The sequence below is a fragment of the Cygnus olor genome, chromosome 5 (assembly GCF_009769625.2).
Source record: "Cygnus olor isolate bCygOlo1 chromosome 5, bCygOlo1.pri.v2, whole genome shotgun sequence".
In the NCBI taxonomy this organism is placed as follows: domain Eukaryota; kingdom Metazoa; phylum Chordata; class Aves; order Anseriformes; family Anatidae; genus Cygnus; species Cygnus olor.
In genome coordinates this window covers 63,279,699-63,296,144 of record NC_049173.1, presented here as the reverse complement: position 1 = coordinate 63,296,144, position 16,446 = coordinate 63,279,699, and the positions used below count along the sequence as shown (strand labels likewise).

The window sequence follows — 16,446 nt, the reverse complement described above, 5'->3', positions numbered from 1 at the left end:
GAGAGTCTGCCACAGGGTAACTGCAAGAAGATCAGTAATCAGATACTAATAACTTGACTGACTGCTGGAGGTGCCTTTTTGAGCAGATTGTTCTGTACCAACGCTGTATAGAGTGGAATTGTGGTTAGGCAGACTGAAATAAATGGATAGAGTTGAATGAAACTGATGAATTTTTTGATTGTTTTAGCTGGTCATGTGGCAAAATTTTTTTATTTAGTGATGATAGTTGTGATATATTAAAAATGAACAAGTTCATAAATAAGATCTCTTCAGTAGCATTTTTTTCATCTTGGTTTCCCTCTTGTTTTTTGTATGTCATTTTGATTATTGTTCAAAGTTATTTTATTAGCTGTGACTTTTTTATAACAAGAAAAAACACCCAAAGCATGCTTAAAATAAACAATGTGGCAACCTAATACTTAAAGAACACTGTATTTATGTATTACAGAAATAACATTGTTCGTTCAGACTTGACAAGAGAGAGATGGGAATACATTGTATGTCGGTGGAAGAAGACATATGGTAAGAGTTTGTCATTAAAGGGAAAACATATAGGACTGTCATTTAAGTTAAATGCTGATGAATCATGGATTAGATTCTATCTGAGGGCTCATCTAGCCTTAAGGTATAGAGTATATCCGTGAGTACAGTGCTAATGGTGGGTGTTGCTCTAATGGATCATCTGTCCAAAAATAATAATTGAAAGGACTTTCCTGAATGTCTAACATCACCTTATCCCACTGGAAAAATATGTAGCTGGAAGACTTCTGTTATGAAAGGGATATGCATGGAACTGCTTCTTTCAGTAGCATATCCTGTAATTAATTTGTATGTTGCTATGAAGTTACAAAGGCTTAAAACTAAAAATTAAAATTCCTTATCAATAGACATGTATGAGAAGAAGTTAGTGGGACTGTTGGGGGACAAAATGCAGTTACTGATGAAAGATATGCTTATCATGCTTTATAATAATAGAAGTGTATGCACTGAAAGCGCTTCACTGGTGGTTTCAGGAAGTTATCCTGTGGAAGTCAGCTCTGAACAGGAGAGAACAAACAAAAACATTAATACTTCAACAGACAGTTACACTCATTTTTGTCGTTTCATTTTTTTATTGTGGGGACCTACTGGCTTGGATCTGCAAATAATTAAAACAAAGGCAGTAGTCTTGTAAGTGCTAGGACTGTGAAAGTCAACAGAAATGTAACTTGGTAGTTTGGTGTGAAAATTTGAGTTTTACAGAGTGGATACTTAACACTGCTGGTTTGCCAAATATATTGGTTTGAGCTCCAAAAACTGTGGGTGGAATTCAGGTGTCTTTACCACAGTATCATAAATGTAGATGTCTAAATGTGGGGAAGTCACCCTACATTCGCTTCACAGTCTATTGAGGAAAAATGAGCACCTTCAGAGAGTGATTCATCTTAGCCTGAAATAGGCAGGTCAGATGAATTGCCCCCTGGAGATGCCTGTTTCTCTCCGTTGACTGTAGAAAAACGTACAGTGACAAATTCAGAATTAAACGCCTAACCTTTTGATGTCTAAAGCTAGGTTAGATGAATCTCAACATGTCCTGATAAGGACAGGCTCTGTCAGCTGTACCAGTGCTGAATAACACCTCCCTCAGGGGTACTTCTGTGGGGCTCTTTCTGGAGTGAATTGAGAAGGTCTGACTGAGAAGTTCCGGGGGTCCCCAAGCAGAATGTTCCCGATGCTGATTTTAGGTCTTCATTTTCCTTTTTAGTTTTATTGGTGGTAATTGGTTTTATTCTAAATGGAAGAAGACTAATCTGTTTTTTTTCCCCATGGAATCTTAATATTTTATTCTGCGCAGTGTTAAAGTGGCTGTGTAACTTCTGCAAAAGCTGAAAACTGTCTGGTATGTGTTGTCCAAATTTCCTCTCCCCATTTGTTGTATTGCAAAGTAGATGGTTGCTTCCTTGTTAGCCTGGTAAGCATAGTGGAATGGGAGAAAAAGTTTTTTTTTAAAGGCTGGCAAAGAATGCCGCTCTTGGAGAACATCTGTGAAGGTGAACACCTAGCTAGTTACATCACTGAAATCCTTACCATGTTTTAGAAAACACACTGCTTTTTTTTTAAGAGGGATATGTGAATGAATCCTTTTGTTGTCGTATGTAACACTGGGTATTAATGGAGTAAATCCAGGAAGGATGTAATGTTACAAAAAGATTTAAAGAAATGTTATGGTTGTGTGTAGTCTGCAAATTAGGTAAACAAGAACGATAAGAAGTACTCTTCCTTAAAAAGGAAATAGCCAATAGCTGATTATTCAGCTATGGTGTGATATAATATTTTCAGTCTTTTAGGTCACAGAATAGTTTTCATGCTCAACTACCGCAAGTACAAAACAACTTGAACATAACAGGAGCAGGAGGGCTTTTTACTACTGCCAGAAATCCCCAGATGTAGGAGGAAGGAAAAAGTCCCAGTAGTATCTATGACTTTTTGTGTATTTTCTGTTGCTCAGAGAACCTGCCATGCATATAATAATCAGAACTTTGTGCTTGAGGTCATACTGGTTCAGTGAACTTATACCCAAGCTGATGTTTTCAGTTAGACTGTTCTGAATATTCTGACAGTCACAGATGGGCCAAAGTGGCTCAATGGTTCAACATGCTTGTCTCCTTCCTCCATCCATTTTTTTTATTCATAGTTTGAGGAATATTTAAAAGAGAACATAGATTGCCCAAGCATCTTGTATATAGCAGGGGATTTCGTTTAAAAAAAAAAAAAAAATCCAAACACAAATCCAACCAAGCATATGGAGAGAGCTTTTACCAAACTTTTACCAACCCCGGAAAATTCAGGTTTGCACAGACTTGCTTGTATGTCCTCAAATTAAGTCCCTCCTTATTTAAACATTGCCCAATATTACCTACCATCCCCAAATACTCTTTTATGGAGAAATGTAGCCGTGAATTTGGCTGTTTATACTTCAGTAGGAAAATGCATAGGGAAGGCAGGCGTCATTCTCTGAATTGGATTCATGTGCCTACTTCAGCAATAGTGTTAGGATCTCTAAACAACAGCAATAAACCTTTCTATAATTCAGATTTAAGCAGGTATGTTGTATAATACTCTGCATCCTTCTCTGAACAATTCAGAAATGAGGTAATTTTGACTGCCTGGAGTTAAGAGCATGTTGCTAATTGGTCTTGTGTGTACAACCACGTCAACGAAGGAGGTCCTGGACTTCAATGAGGAAGTTGTGCAGTAGTAAAAATGTTTATCAGAACCATCTCCATGCAGTGGGCTGCTTCATCTGCATTTACTTTTGAATTAACCCTGTGTTAGGTCTGCAAAAATAATCTCTGAAGTCTGTTCCTCACTCCTATCATCTCTCTCCATTGAAAATGAGTGGCCTCAAAGAGATCAGGAGCAGAAGGCAGCCTCCTCTGTGTAAGAGCTTTGAGAACTGCTAAAGGCTTGACTTTAATATATGTATGTGATAATATCGCTATTATAAGGCAGGTTTTGACCACATAGGCAAACAACTAAGGTGAAGTCTGGCTCTGATTTCTGTTAATGAATGTATTTCTTATAATGCACAACCTTCTTAATGGGGTAAATCCTTCATCAGAAAGATGAGCAAAACTGAATAAAACCAAATATATTAATCTTGTGAGGGGCAAGCTTTCCTGTGTTTCCCTGTGTTTCTGTGGCAGTTACTATTTGCAATCTGTAGACAGGTGAGACTTTGAAATAGAAACATCACCTTTAATGACAGTGAAAACTGGGATAAGTCTCTCAAGATTAGAGAAAAGCATTTTACCTTCACTATGGCCTGTGGACTAAAGTGGAAAAGTTTGCTTACACTACACAAGCGTTAAGACTATTACTGCCTTTTTGGACTTCTTTGAGAATAATGGTGAGAAGCTAACAGGATTAATGCATTCCAGGAAAATGATCAATCTGACAAAGCTGAGGAGGTAAGATATTAGGCACTTCATTTGGAGTGGTGTGTGTGTGCGAGGGGTGGTTCTTCAGCAGGCACAAGTCAGGAGAAGCCCAAGTTATCAGTCCTTTAACAAAGAAACTTTCTGTAGGACCTCACTGCATGTTTCAAAAAGTTTAAGAATATAGTCATAATCGTGACTGTTATGCTGTGTACAGAATGTTTCAGGTCGGACTTGAGAAAATGAACCCATAGCCACAAGTAGTGTAAACAACATTTTAAGAACAAAACTTCATAAAATTGCAGTATCTTCTTAAAGTCAGAATTGGCACAGCAGAAATGTCTCCCTTTGCAGTCAGTCCCTTGTTTTAAAGAAAACATTTCTGGGCCTTGGAAATGGACTGTCTGAGCCAGTTATTTATGCACTATTGTGAAAAAATACTGGTGGAAGTTTTTTGTTTTTTTTTAGTAGTGCTAATTTGTGATAGGAAATGAGATGTCAAAGTACATCATTCAAGTCTTCATAACACTTCTTTCTTGCCTGCAGTGATCAGCAAAGAAGCAACTGCATTTAAGATACCAGTATTAGAATTCATCACTAAGTCTCAGCTGAGATCAAGAGAGTCATGTCAGCCATTCCTCTATTTCAGGTGTCTACAGACTAAGTTTGTTCAGGAGGTTTTGTTCCCAACCAGCTCTAGAAGTACTTTGGAAAATGGAAATATGATTGAAAAAAAAATCATAAGGATCGTAGGTATGCAGACCAGGTTCTCATAAAAATGCCAAATTTGAAGGCTTGATAAATAAAATTGAGCTAATTGGAGGCAGAAATAACTTTATATTTACAGAATTCACAAATCAGGACTTTGTTCAGACTTGGTTTTGAAAATTCAGTTTGGACTTAATATTGTGATGGTGTTTTTTCTTCTCTTTATATAGTGTGAACAAATACATGGATGTTACTGTGTTTAGCTGTAGTCCTAAATCATTGTATGCACTGTGTTTGTCTCACTTTGTTCCATTTCATGCATGTGTTTGTGTGTAGCTGGCAGTTTAACATGCCATCCGGAGACAGAAACTGCTTGCTTTGACAAGGGCAGACTGGAAAGGTGGCAAGGTTCTCTGAATCAGGCCAGAGCAAGCCATTTCATCAGGCAGCCCAGAACTCCCTTCTCACAGAAAAAGAGGGAAAATGAATGCTATGGAATTTAAAATAACTATTTCAGCTTTTCTCTAGCCTGGAAAACGTTCCTCTTGGGCAATATTCTGTTAATGACCACTGTTGGGCCAGATGTTCACACATGTAAATTAGTAGATTTCCATTGACTTCAGTGGAACTGAGCCAGTTTACACCATCTGAGGATCTGTCCCCTCAGCTTTCTTTCTAAACCAGTAGTGACTTTAGATAAGGGAACTATCGGCCATAGTTCCAGTTTCCAGGGGAAAAGAAAATTCATGTTTGTATTTACATCATCAACATGAGAACAGATTAAACTGTGAGATGGAATCAAAGTAGTTCAAATAAGCAAATCTAAGAACACTGAATGTAATCATGTGCTTTGTTTTGCAATGAGTTTTTTTTATCAAAACAAAACTTTGTAGCTTCTAGATAGTCTTCAAAGCTTCTGATATCACTTGGGCCACTGGAGTGGAGTAAATTGAATATACGAGCATGAAAAAGATCTGAAATGTTTCTCATTTTTTTTTAAATTAAGACTTAGACTTGTGCAGGGCCTCTAAGAAATGGGATGAGCTCTGAACTGGGCGCATTCCTTCTGCGTTTCTATTCTGCTCCCATTCAGCACTTATAATGGTAATGAAGTCTAATTACAAATGCATGTGACTGCCTGTTGTAATCTGTCAGTGTGTTTCTGAAAAACCTTGTGCCAGTTCAGTATTGGTCATTAGATAATAAGGATTGATAAAACGTAAGGGGCAAAATGTTAAAAATGCTACTATCGATTAGAACGCACCTTAATAATGAAACCATGGGCCTGGGGACGAAAGCCATGGATCATTTTGACAATTCGGCCTTAGATTGTGGATGAGACAGAGTGGGGACAATTAATCCCTCAGAGCCACAAATAACAAATAAAGTAGTTGCAGCTCATTACAACCTGACCTTGCTAAACGGCCTTGAAAACATAAGTGACCTTCTAGTATTTGAAAAGATTACAAAGCTCTATTGAGATTTTTTCTAAATGTTTGGAAACCCCATGACTTAATTTTAATAGAACTGTCTTGATGAAAGAAGCTTTTAACTTCACCACCTTTCATGAGCTAAATTGCTAGCATCTCGTGGAACTGATGGCAATACTGTAGGGGAATGGTCGGGAAAGATCTTAGAAGTCAAAAGTCTTGCTTTGTGCAATTAATCAGTGGAAGATTGTGCTACAATAGCTTTGAAGAGACAATAGTTTCAATGAACTATCTAGTAATTCCAGTTAGGTCTTTTATAAATGATCTGGTATTATTGGAGCCCTGTGTAATTACAGGAAAACATGCTTCTTTGTGCACTGCAGCCAAGTTCCATCTCAAAACTGGGGAATATGTTCAGCAAAGTGTTTCATGAACTCTCCTTGTGTTCCCACCTACCCCTCTTTAAAATATCCTGACATGGCAATGAGGAGAGAGTGTGTGTTTTGCATTTATGTCTGTTCACATGTGCTGCAGATGTTCTTTGACTAAGTGGAGTCATGACTTGAATGCCTTGTCATGGGCTAATGCGTATGGAAATCACAAAGCATTAAGCTAGCTTACTGCATGACTAATCAAAGATCCCATGATAAATAGCTAGATTCACATCCCTAAATTTTCTGTTTAGAACTGTACACAAAGAACTGAGTTTCTAATGAAATAGGCCAGTTTAATTTCATCCTTAACGTTGAGATAGGCTCAGCTCTTACATATTCTTCCTTCTGACTGTGGTAGATGGAGACATTCCTTTAACTTCTTCCTGAAAAGAGGTGATGATCACAATCTCCAGTGTTGTGGTAGCTGTGCGATGTATTTGCATTGCTGATTGACTTGGTGCTTTGAACCAGGCCTACGTGTCTCTTTGCCTATTACTCTTTCTTCTTTTCAATGAATCTGAATGAGATGTTTCTAAAGGTCCTCAAAATACATGAAATTAAGGCTTTTCTTCTTTTCCATCCCCTCCACTAGATAAATGCAGTTTCCGGTAATACCCCACTTCTCCGTAAATACAATAAATACGTAGCTTTTCCATGCCTATTCTAGGCAAGAGATAGGGTCTGTTGCAGTGATGAAGGCTACCTGTTAGAGTGCTCTACCTGCACACCTCACTGGTTTTGGTAAGAGATGCATTTAGCATGACTTCAGGGATGGTCATGGAGAGAGTAGCTCCAAGTTCAATAGCTCTTTGGCATATAGGGAAAGGCATCAGGTATCGTATTATAGTATGGAATCAGTAGATGAGCGTAGATCTGCTGAAGCATGCTGACCCTCAGAAATGGCACGTGACAGATAATGTTTTTTTGCATCAGTGCAATTTTCAAGATAGCTCTGAGATGTAGCCAGTGTAGCAGATGTTGCAAGAAACTGCTGAATGCATCATGAGCGGAAACAAGCACCATTTTTGAAGTAAAGCCTTTCGGTCCACTGGCTGTGCAGGTAGCAAAGTAAAGAAAGCTCCATGCTGCTGTTAGAAGAACAGCCTGCTTTCGCAACAGCTGGATTTGGGGACAGCTTCCAGGTTGTTTCACCCTGTTATTACCAGGGCTGAGTTTCAGCCATGCTGGATCTCTTGCCTTGACACTGGGCTTGGATGACTGTGCTTTATGTTTTGAGAGTGACAGAGAAGGGTGTGTTATTGCCCTCTGTAATACATTGATACTGGATCTATGCTGCTCTTACCGGCCTGGAAGACAGATGAACAAAAAGGTTCAGAATGCTGTCAGATGTATAAAATATTTGGGCATCATGGAGGCTCTGTAAGTTACTGTAGTGAAGTGAATAACCTTTTGCCTTGCATTTAAGCACTTGGCTCTGCCGTAGTGTAAGGCAGGAAGGTAAGGGGGAGTTACAGCTCCAAGGTCTGTTTGTGTAACCATGTTGGTTGCTTTCTGGGTCACAGCCTCCCAGAGCAGTGGGCAGCTGGCCCTTGGGAATAGCTTTCTTGGCTAGCTACAGGACCTTGCTGGGTAGGAGGGATGGAGGAGCGGATACACAGGGAAAAGGTGCACACAAGTCTTGGAAATAAATTGTAGAAGTGAATGGGAATGTGTTTGACATACAGAAAATTCCTAGTCTTTAGTTGTCACTTCCTTGTTTCTTTGATTGGGTGAAGACCACATCAGTGTTTTTAGCTGCTTGTTTGGAAGCATAAGGTCTGTTTCCTCACAAAAAGAACTGTTCATTTGGTTTAGATCCTTATATTAGTCAACACTGTTAATTATGGTGTCCTGTCACCATAGCATACTCCAGCAGCTGTGCAAGTGGATTCTCTGCTCACACAGCTCTCTAACTGTTGGCAGCAGCCTGTTGCCTCTCATGAATCCATGTTCCTCTTTGTGGAGATCTCCTTCCACCTGCCTGGCACCATACAGCCATGTTGGGCCCGCTGCCTCCTGGCTTCTCGTGGGCCCAGCTGCAGCCCGGTGCAGGGCCGGCCCTTTCTGTGCCAGGAGGCCATGGGGGGGCTTCTGCCAGGGCTCTGCTCTTTACTGCTGATCTACTGACTGCTCTGGTCCTGTGTTCTTTGCTGCTGAGAAACCCAAAGATGTCTTCCTGTGCAAGCCGAAGAAGTGCTTCGACTTCTGTAAGCTGTGGTATTCACCTCTGACCTCTGTACTGAAAGGAAGTGGAGAATCTCGGGCCTGGCCTGAGGCAGGCCAGGCAGGGGTTCTTGGTGCCTAGCTTAGGTGTTAGTTTTTTCGTACTTAGGTCTATAAAGGCCAGTATCTGTTTTTTTCCTCCTTTTTATAGATAAAATTAACATAAGCCAATAGTATAATGCTTAGTGTTGGTTCTAAATGATCTGTTTTAAAACTTCACCTGCAGTTTCTTAGATTATTATCATTTTCATTAAATAATTTCAGCATTATCTTTGCTGGAACTTTCTATTCTGGATGCAAGCATCATCTACTTCTGCCTGTTTGAAAATTTAGAAGGGGGAAAAAGTTTTATTCTTTCCAGGAAGAAAAGAAGGCAAAATACATCTTGTGTGTTCTTGTATCTGTTTGATAAGCTCCATCACACTGGTCTTTAGGCTCAGTCTGAAAACTATGTGGGATCATTGTCTTTTGCTAGTCCAGTGAAAATCCATTAGGGAGAAGAGTGAAAAAAATCTTTTTTTTTCACTCGATCAGTGAAGAGTTGGTAGTAGCTAAATTCCTTGAAATTATTGTCTGTACAGCACACACAGAGCACAGCGTTGCAGGGGTTGAGCAAATCTCACTGAGGATTACTTATCACAGATTTTCAGGCTATTGTGGAATCAAGTGTAGGAAGTTGAGGCGCGTGCCCACCCAGCGCGGTGCAGCATGCTTCTGGGGGCGCTGGGACTGGGTGCTCAGCTCTGTGCTCTGAGCGCAGCACGAGATGGCAAGGCTGACGGCAAGGAGGTGCTCTGGGGGCTTTGGGGTTCTCTTTACTGTCACTCAGACTGAGAAGGAGAGGAAAATCTACTTAATTGTAGAATTGAGGAGCTGTAAGAGGACTAGGTTGGGACTGGCACCTAGGAGTCAGTGTGGATATGGGTTAGGGCAGGAAGCAGAAAGAAAAAAGGTGGAGAACCTGGACTGGGAGAACTGGAAGAGTCAGGGTTGCACGTGCAAAGAGATTGGTGTAGGACAAGGACTGTGAGTAGGGAAGAACTTGAGAGAAGCATTTGTGATGGCAAGTGTCAGGTGGGGACCAAAGCTGATTCTTCCCCAGACCTGAAAAGGAAAGCCCAAATCTGTGGTACCCGGTGCTCCTGGTCTGCCAGCAGGGAGACCCGTGTGCCCCTCAGGCCTCCCTTCAGCCTGCTTTGTGCACAGGCTGCTCTTGTGCCTACCACGTGCCCTGTGTTTTGGTGTCAGTGATGTTCCATATAGTGCATCTTTCCTGGCTTTCTTTTTCTCTCCCATTTTGTATTTTTAACAATCTGTCAAACTGCAGATTGAAGGGTACAAAAACATGAACCTTACAGTGTAACCAAGTGCTCAAAAGTTAAAATAATAGAAAAGGCTGTCCATGAAGCCTTAATCGGGCCCCCTTGTGTGTATACGTTTTGATACTGTCGCTAATTACATGACATGGTCACACACTGCTTTTTCCTGTGGACCCCTGCATCAATCTGTGCACTAAGTGGAAGATATTTGCTGAATGAGCACAGCTTTAAGGTTTTATGCTCACTGTGACTCAGGTAGTCCCAGGGTTGCTTTACTGTATGCTGCTCGAGACTGAGCACTGAATTACTAATTTCCTTGTGCATTCTTCATTGTTAACTGCTTTGCAAACAGTAACACTTATTTTCAAAACACACTTGCTCTGAGGTGAGCGATAAGGCTCTTCTGTTGCCACGTGTGGGAAATGTGAACGCAGGGTGTTTGAGTCTGAGGTAGCAGCAGCGTGATGCTTTCCCAGTTCTCCATGGTGCAAGTCATGCAGTGTGTGCAGAGCTGCAGCCTGACTCCAGGCTGCAGCTGGTGAGTGCAGTCTTCTGAGATCTGGAGCTCTTTCTTGGGTGTTCTTTCTTAGGACACAAAGTGAAGATGCTACCAGTAATGACTGCTATGAGAAGGTTAATGCAAACGACTTGCCTGAGTTTTCACGGGAACCAATGTTGAAGACCGACTCCTGAGTTCTGCCCTTGCAGATTAGGGTTAATCCTGTGACTGTTCACCCCCAGCTTAGTCCCTTGCCTTGCTTACCTCATATTTCCTTGTCTCTGCAAAGAGCAAATGGAGATGGGGTGGGCAGGCAATCTCCTTCACTGCTCAGGCCAGGTCTGGAATATTAGTTTGGGATGAATGATATTGGGATTACCTGGGGGAGGAGGTGGTGCAGTCCAGCAGCATATCATAATGAACATGCAGGGGGTGGGGGCTGAATTAAGATTGGATCTTAATTATGGCATCTTAAAACTTCCAAGAGCTTTGCTTTGCAACCTTAACGTTCTTCTAATGTAGTTTGTGCGTACATGTGTCTAATATATATTGTTTTTCTGCTTACAAAAAGATGCTAACGGGCTGCACTTCAAATACTTTACAAAAATTCTGAGTTTAGCTTTCTGAACAGGTATTTGAAATCAATACAGAGAGAGAGCCGCTAACAGGAGGTAAACTACAAACCACAAACACTTTCAATAGGATAGCTCTTTTTATATAACATTTGATATCATTTTCACAGCATGATCTCTACTTTCATACTGTGATAGCTTTTACCTGGAGTTTAGATGATTCATTTTTCTAGTGGATACTTAACTTTTATATGAGGAAAATGCAAGAGAAGCCAGCACAGCATTAAATGAGCTATAGTTGCAGCATTAAATGAACTACAGAACAGTAATAATGTAGACTGCTCAGATCCTTGCTATCACACAGGGTTGGACTCATGAATGCTCTATCGATCCATATGTGAGGAGATATGGAAGCCTAGGAGGAATTTTTCTCACTGCTTTTTGGCTTATCTAATTCAGTTTTTAAAAGTAGACTGGGCACTCGGTCTTGTTTAGTAATCGTATGGAATCCTTACAGGATTCTGCGTGAAAATTAACTGTGATTTCCTGTTAGTGTGGGTCACGAAGATTCACATGACTACATCAGTGTGCTTTCCACATCTTTTCTTGGAAGGTTTCTGGAGGAATTTACCAGTCCTATCTTTATACTGAATTCTGCAATAAGTACTGCAGAGCGAGGAGAACTTTTTGAAAAAGTCTTTCATGTAAATGGTGATTATTCTTTCAAAGACAACCAGATTTTTGTGCAATGTGTCAGGAGTGCGTGGAATTAAGTGTGATATTTTGACTTCTCTGGAAAATGGATGCTGGGGTTGAGGTTTTCTGGGGCTACGCTGCCAAGCTTCTGTTTTCACATGCTTGTAATTTCTTATGAACGGTTTTTAAATGAAGTTTTCTGCATAAGGTTCCCAAACAGTTTTTCAAGTGAACACCTCATGTCTGTATATTTCTGAATAATGTAAAAATGCAACATTAGCGTGGTCCTGTTGAAAGATGGTTTAAAGATAGAAATTCAAATAGTTTGCCTTATTTCCTCCATTTAGCCCATCATCAGCCTTTCTTTCTTCAGGTTTCCATCACACACTTGTTTCACTCTTCCTCCCCCGGAAAGATATGTGTAAAACATACACTTAAAATGGCCTGACAGTTGCATGCTATCAGAAATCTATCAAACTCAAGACCATTCATCAGAAATCATTTCCTTAGTTTTTGAAAAGGAGGAGCAGACTGATTTATAACATAGGTCTGATAAGGTTGAGCTAGACTCATTTATTTTAATTCGTCTGAAGACTTTGTGTCTAATTTAGTTCTTGCTTTAGAAACAGACAAAAAAGAAACCTTTCCTTCATACTCAAAATGCAACAGCCTTTACTGACTCCAAAACAAACAAAAAATCTTTTGGCTGTTCTGTTTTTATAAACTGAGGATTGACCTGATTCTATCAAACAGCATCTTCCAGGGCCTGCATTGCAGTTGGTCAAGATGAAGGTGTTCAGCCCCTTCTATGTTTGTCATAATTATTTTAAAGTCATTTTAAAATGAATGAGTCAATTGTTTGAGCACTACCAGCTTTGCTAATAGGTGATGAAAGGTCCTACCCTGGGGTTTCATGCGCGTTTGAAAGCAGCTACCCTTGATGATTATCTCCTGTACTCTTCTGTACCGAACAGCATACTGTGTCGAATCGATATTGCTACTGCTCCCTGGGGTTCTTAATTCACGTGTTCAGAAAACTTCATGTTTTGTATTCCTTGAGGTACACCCTATAAAAGCTCAAATACACACAGAAATGCACATTAAAGGGCCCCTGCTTGCACCTATGTGTAGGAGCTTATCTCCAAGAACGAGTGAGGTTTGCTTTACAATTCTGTCTTTTTTGCACAGGGACTTGGATGGTGCTCTCCTCACCACCTAGCTCTGTCTTGGGGCTCTTTTGTTTCTCTGGCTGGAACTCAGGAGACAGATATTATGTAAAAACATGTTTACAGCGCATGTGTGACTGCAGCGCATGATGGTAGTCATGGGGAGACCCCACTCTGCTGTTTTAGAATTCCATATTTGAACTAATTTCTAGCAGGCTAAATTATTCCCTAAATTATTCCTAAGCTTAGATGGAATAATGTTATTTCCACAGCTACCTAGCAGTTCTTGTTTCTAATATCGTAGGGATCCTAGTCAATCAAGGTCATAGCCTGGGTATACTAGCTGCTGTACAAACACACTGTGACAGCTGTGCTCCAGAGAAGGAGCTGTAACTCTGAAGAAGGTGGCTGACTGGGCTTTAGGGTTTCTGTCCCTTGATGTAGAGGTTTCAGTGGAAACACTGGGATGAGTGAAGCAGGGCTGATTTACACCTTCTGAGAACTCTGCTCAGGAACTCAAGGTAAAATATGGGACAGAGCTCCATGCATTCCTGTTGCTCTCTTGCATAAAGGACAACTCCTCCTCACCCTTCCAGCCTGTCCTTCTGAAGGAGCCTGCACCTGTCCATCTCAGGGCTCCCATCAGGGGAGCTATCCTGATCCCAAGGAGACTGCAGCCTTGTAACTACACAGACCTCTAATTATTCCCTTTGTTTCTCATGCTGCTTGTGTTAGTGTTAACAGACACTTGAGAGAGCCACCCCATTGTGCTGATTTCCAAGTGAAAGTGACCGCTTCCCCCATAATGCTGCCCTCTTCTTCCTTGTTTATGTGACGTAGGCCCCTATCAGCCCTGTCTTGTTGGTTGCAAGGTCCCTCCTCTCCACACCACTCCACATGCTTTGCTTGCAATCCCTGTCCTCTTCTTCCTCATTTGGTCATCAGTTTGGTCATCAGCTCCCTCCCATGTCATTCCCAGTTTAAAGCACCTCGAAGCTATGGTCCACTAGGTCAACTAATGGAGAATTTAATGTCTCTAAAAGAATTGTCTTGTAGCTGTGAACAAATACATCTCTGAATGTTAAATAATCGCCTAAAGACGCTTAAAAAAAAAAGTCTCATTCTGGTGCGTGGGTGAGCTGAGATGCACAGAAAGAGTAGCAGGGATCTAGATGGCAGGGAAGGGCAGGTATGTGAGAGACCCTCCCTTGCTGAGTGGCCTTTACTAGTTAGAGCTCTGCTCTCTTGCTTGCTGGGGTCTGGGAGAGGTTGCTGATGGAACTACACCAAGTGTCAGCAGTCAGTCTGAGGACCTGCGACTGGGAAGGAATGTTAAGAATCATTGCTCTAAATGGGAAATTCTGGAGGAGGAGAGCAGCTCGTGATGCAAAAGCTGGTACGTTTTTTGTCTCTAAGTGCAGTAAATCGTAATTCCTCTCTGGGAGTTTTCTGCACCACAGCAGGAGCATGAGCTGACAGCTAGCATCTCCCAGCATATGCAGAAGTCACAAAGGTCCTAGCAGCCTCTGTCTGTGGCTGGAGCTGCCCGTTCCTGCGCACCACACCTTCTGCTCTAGGCTGCTTTTGTGAACTGGGCAGCAGAGCAGCTTCCCACTAAAGATGCGTTAAGGCCAGGAGGTTGGAGATCTCCCTCTATGATGTTTTTGCACAAGGCAGGGAATCTAGTAAGGATCAAAGGCGGCCAGAGGGGAATCCCAAAGCTTTCACATCCTGGAATCCCTGCAGTGAAACTTCAATCGCTAGTCTTAACTTCGAACAAACAGGTCAAAAACACTCCCTGTGAAAACCTTTTAATTTAATTAGACTTTCTTGTGTGATTAAAACTGTCTTTGATATAGTTTATTAACAGTTTCAATCCCAAATTAACGTCTTAGTACTACAAGTTAGGACGTTATTCTCTGACCCCTCCTTTTTTTTTTTTCCCTAGGAAAGGTTTCAAGCAAGTCAGTATCTTGCTAAGCAAGAGAGAGAATACAGGATAAATAAGCATGTGTCCTGTGGAAATAGCTGCTCAGATGCTAAAGGTTAAAATAAGTCTTTGGTTGTGTACAGACATTCTGCAAATGATAAAATTATATGTTATCAATGAAAGGGTAGCTTACCTGTTTTTTTGTTTTCCCCAATATGAATACTGCAACATGCAGAGGCCGTTGATAATTTAATTAGAACCATGTCTACACTTGTAACACCCTTGCTGTAAGGATCTTAATTGCCTATTACTAATCTCTATGCAAAAAAAAAAAAAGGCATAACAAGACCACAGATGAAGTTTCTGAAAAGCCAAAGAGTTTAAGTCTTAACCTGAAGCGAGCCCTAGCACAAGATTTCAGGCCAAGTCAGAATCTGCCTATTCTTAAAGTCCTAGGCATGCTGTTGAGATGCTGTAAAGAGAGACGGGTACAAAGGCAAAGCCAGTTTCCTTTCCTTTTATCTTCAAAAGAAGCATGATATCAGCTTCACCTTGAGCTAGACTTTGCCCTCTGATCTGATAAAATCATTATTTGCCACTAAGATACAGGAGAATTCTCCTACCTGCTCCTGCACCCCTGCTGTGCACAGTGGCATTCTGTCTTCAGTTATGGCTCATGTGGAGCTGCGCCTTGGTGTCTAGCAGCTTCTGAGTGCCAGCAGAAGCCTGCCATGGTACCTGAGATGATACCTCTGATTAACTTCTCATACGTGGTGGCCACAGAGGGCTTGACATCACAAGTTAAGGGCAGTGAGCGTTTCATCCTCCATCCTGAATCTGCTGCCATTCACTGACTGAATTAGAGAGTCAACTTTAGTTTTATGTATGAGAGTTGTCAACTGGAGGAATTATTAGGCTTTTGTCTTTAAGTGAGACTTAACAAAAATATACCAAGAATCAATGGTATGGCTGATTTTTCAGTCAGAATTAGAGAAACGGTCATTATGAGTACTCACCCCTCCACTCCTCTCACTTTTTCATGTGCAGCCCCGCATCACATCACAAGAAAAATCCTCCCTTGGGCAGAGCAGTTGACAACAGCTCCTTGATCTGCTGATTCTGATCCCAGCAGCATTCTGAGCAAGGGGGGAAAAACAAGTGTATTTGAGCTGTAACAAACTGAGTTGTGGTGTACCTACCAGCATTTAAACTGATTGTCTTTCAAAATATTTAAGTATGAGCAGGTGTTCATGTAAATGGTGGTTCTCTAATTTGTCTGATAATGTTGATTTTTTTTCCACTCCTATTACTGACTTCACTATTTTGCTGGTGGCATCCAGATTGATGGTCAGACCATTGTTTTTAGTTAAGTTCATCAAAAGGGATTGTTTTATCTAATAACATCCAATAATGACATTTATAATTTTCTGCATGTAAAAGTCACTCAAAAGAGTTCTGCATGCATGAGGTAAAATACATGACTGAGGGAGGTAACCATATAGATGACCTAATCAGCTCAAGTTGTTCAATGAAATAAGCAGTGTGACGTGTT

General features: G+C 40.9%; 1 long non-coding RNA gene across 4 annotated transcripts in view; it reads left to right on the top strand.

Annotated features, from left to right (window-relative positions):
• The window catches only part of LOC121071076, a 150,533-nt gene that overhangs the window by 53,310 nt on the left and 80,777 nt on the right, over window positions 1–16,446 (top strand). For all 4 annotated transcript variants that reach the window (XR_005820368.1, XR_005820369.1, XR_005820367.1 and 1 more), the window contains exon 2: window positions 449–522. This is a non-coding gene — a long non-coding RNA (uncharacterized LOC121071076). The remainder of the gene's footprint in view (window positions 1–448; window positions 523–16,446) is intronic.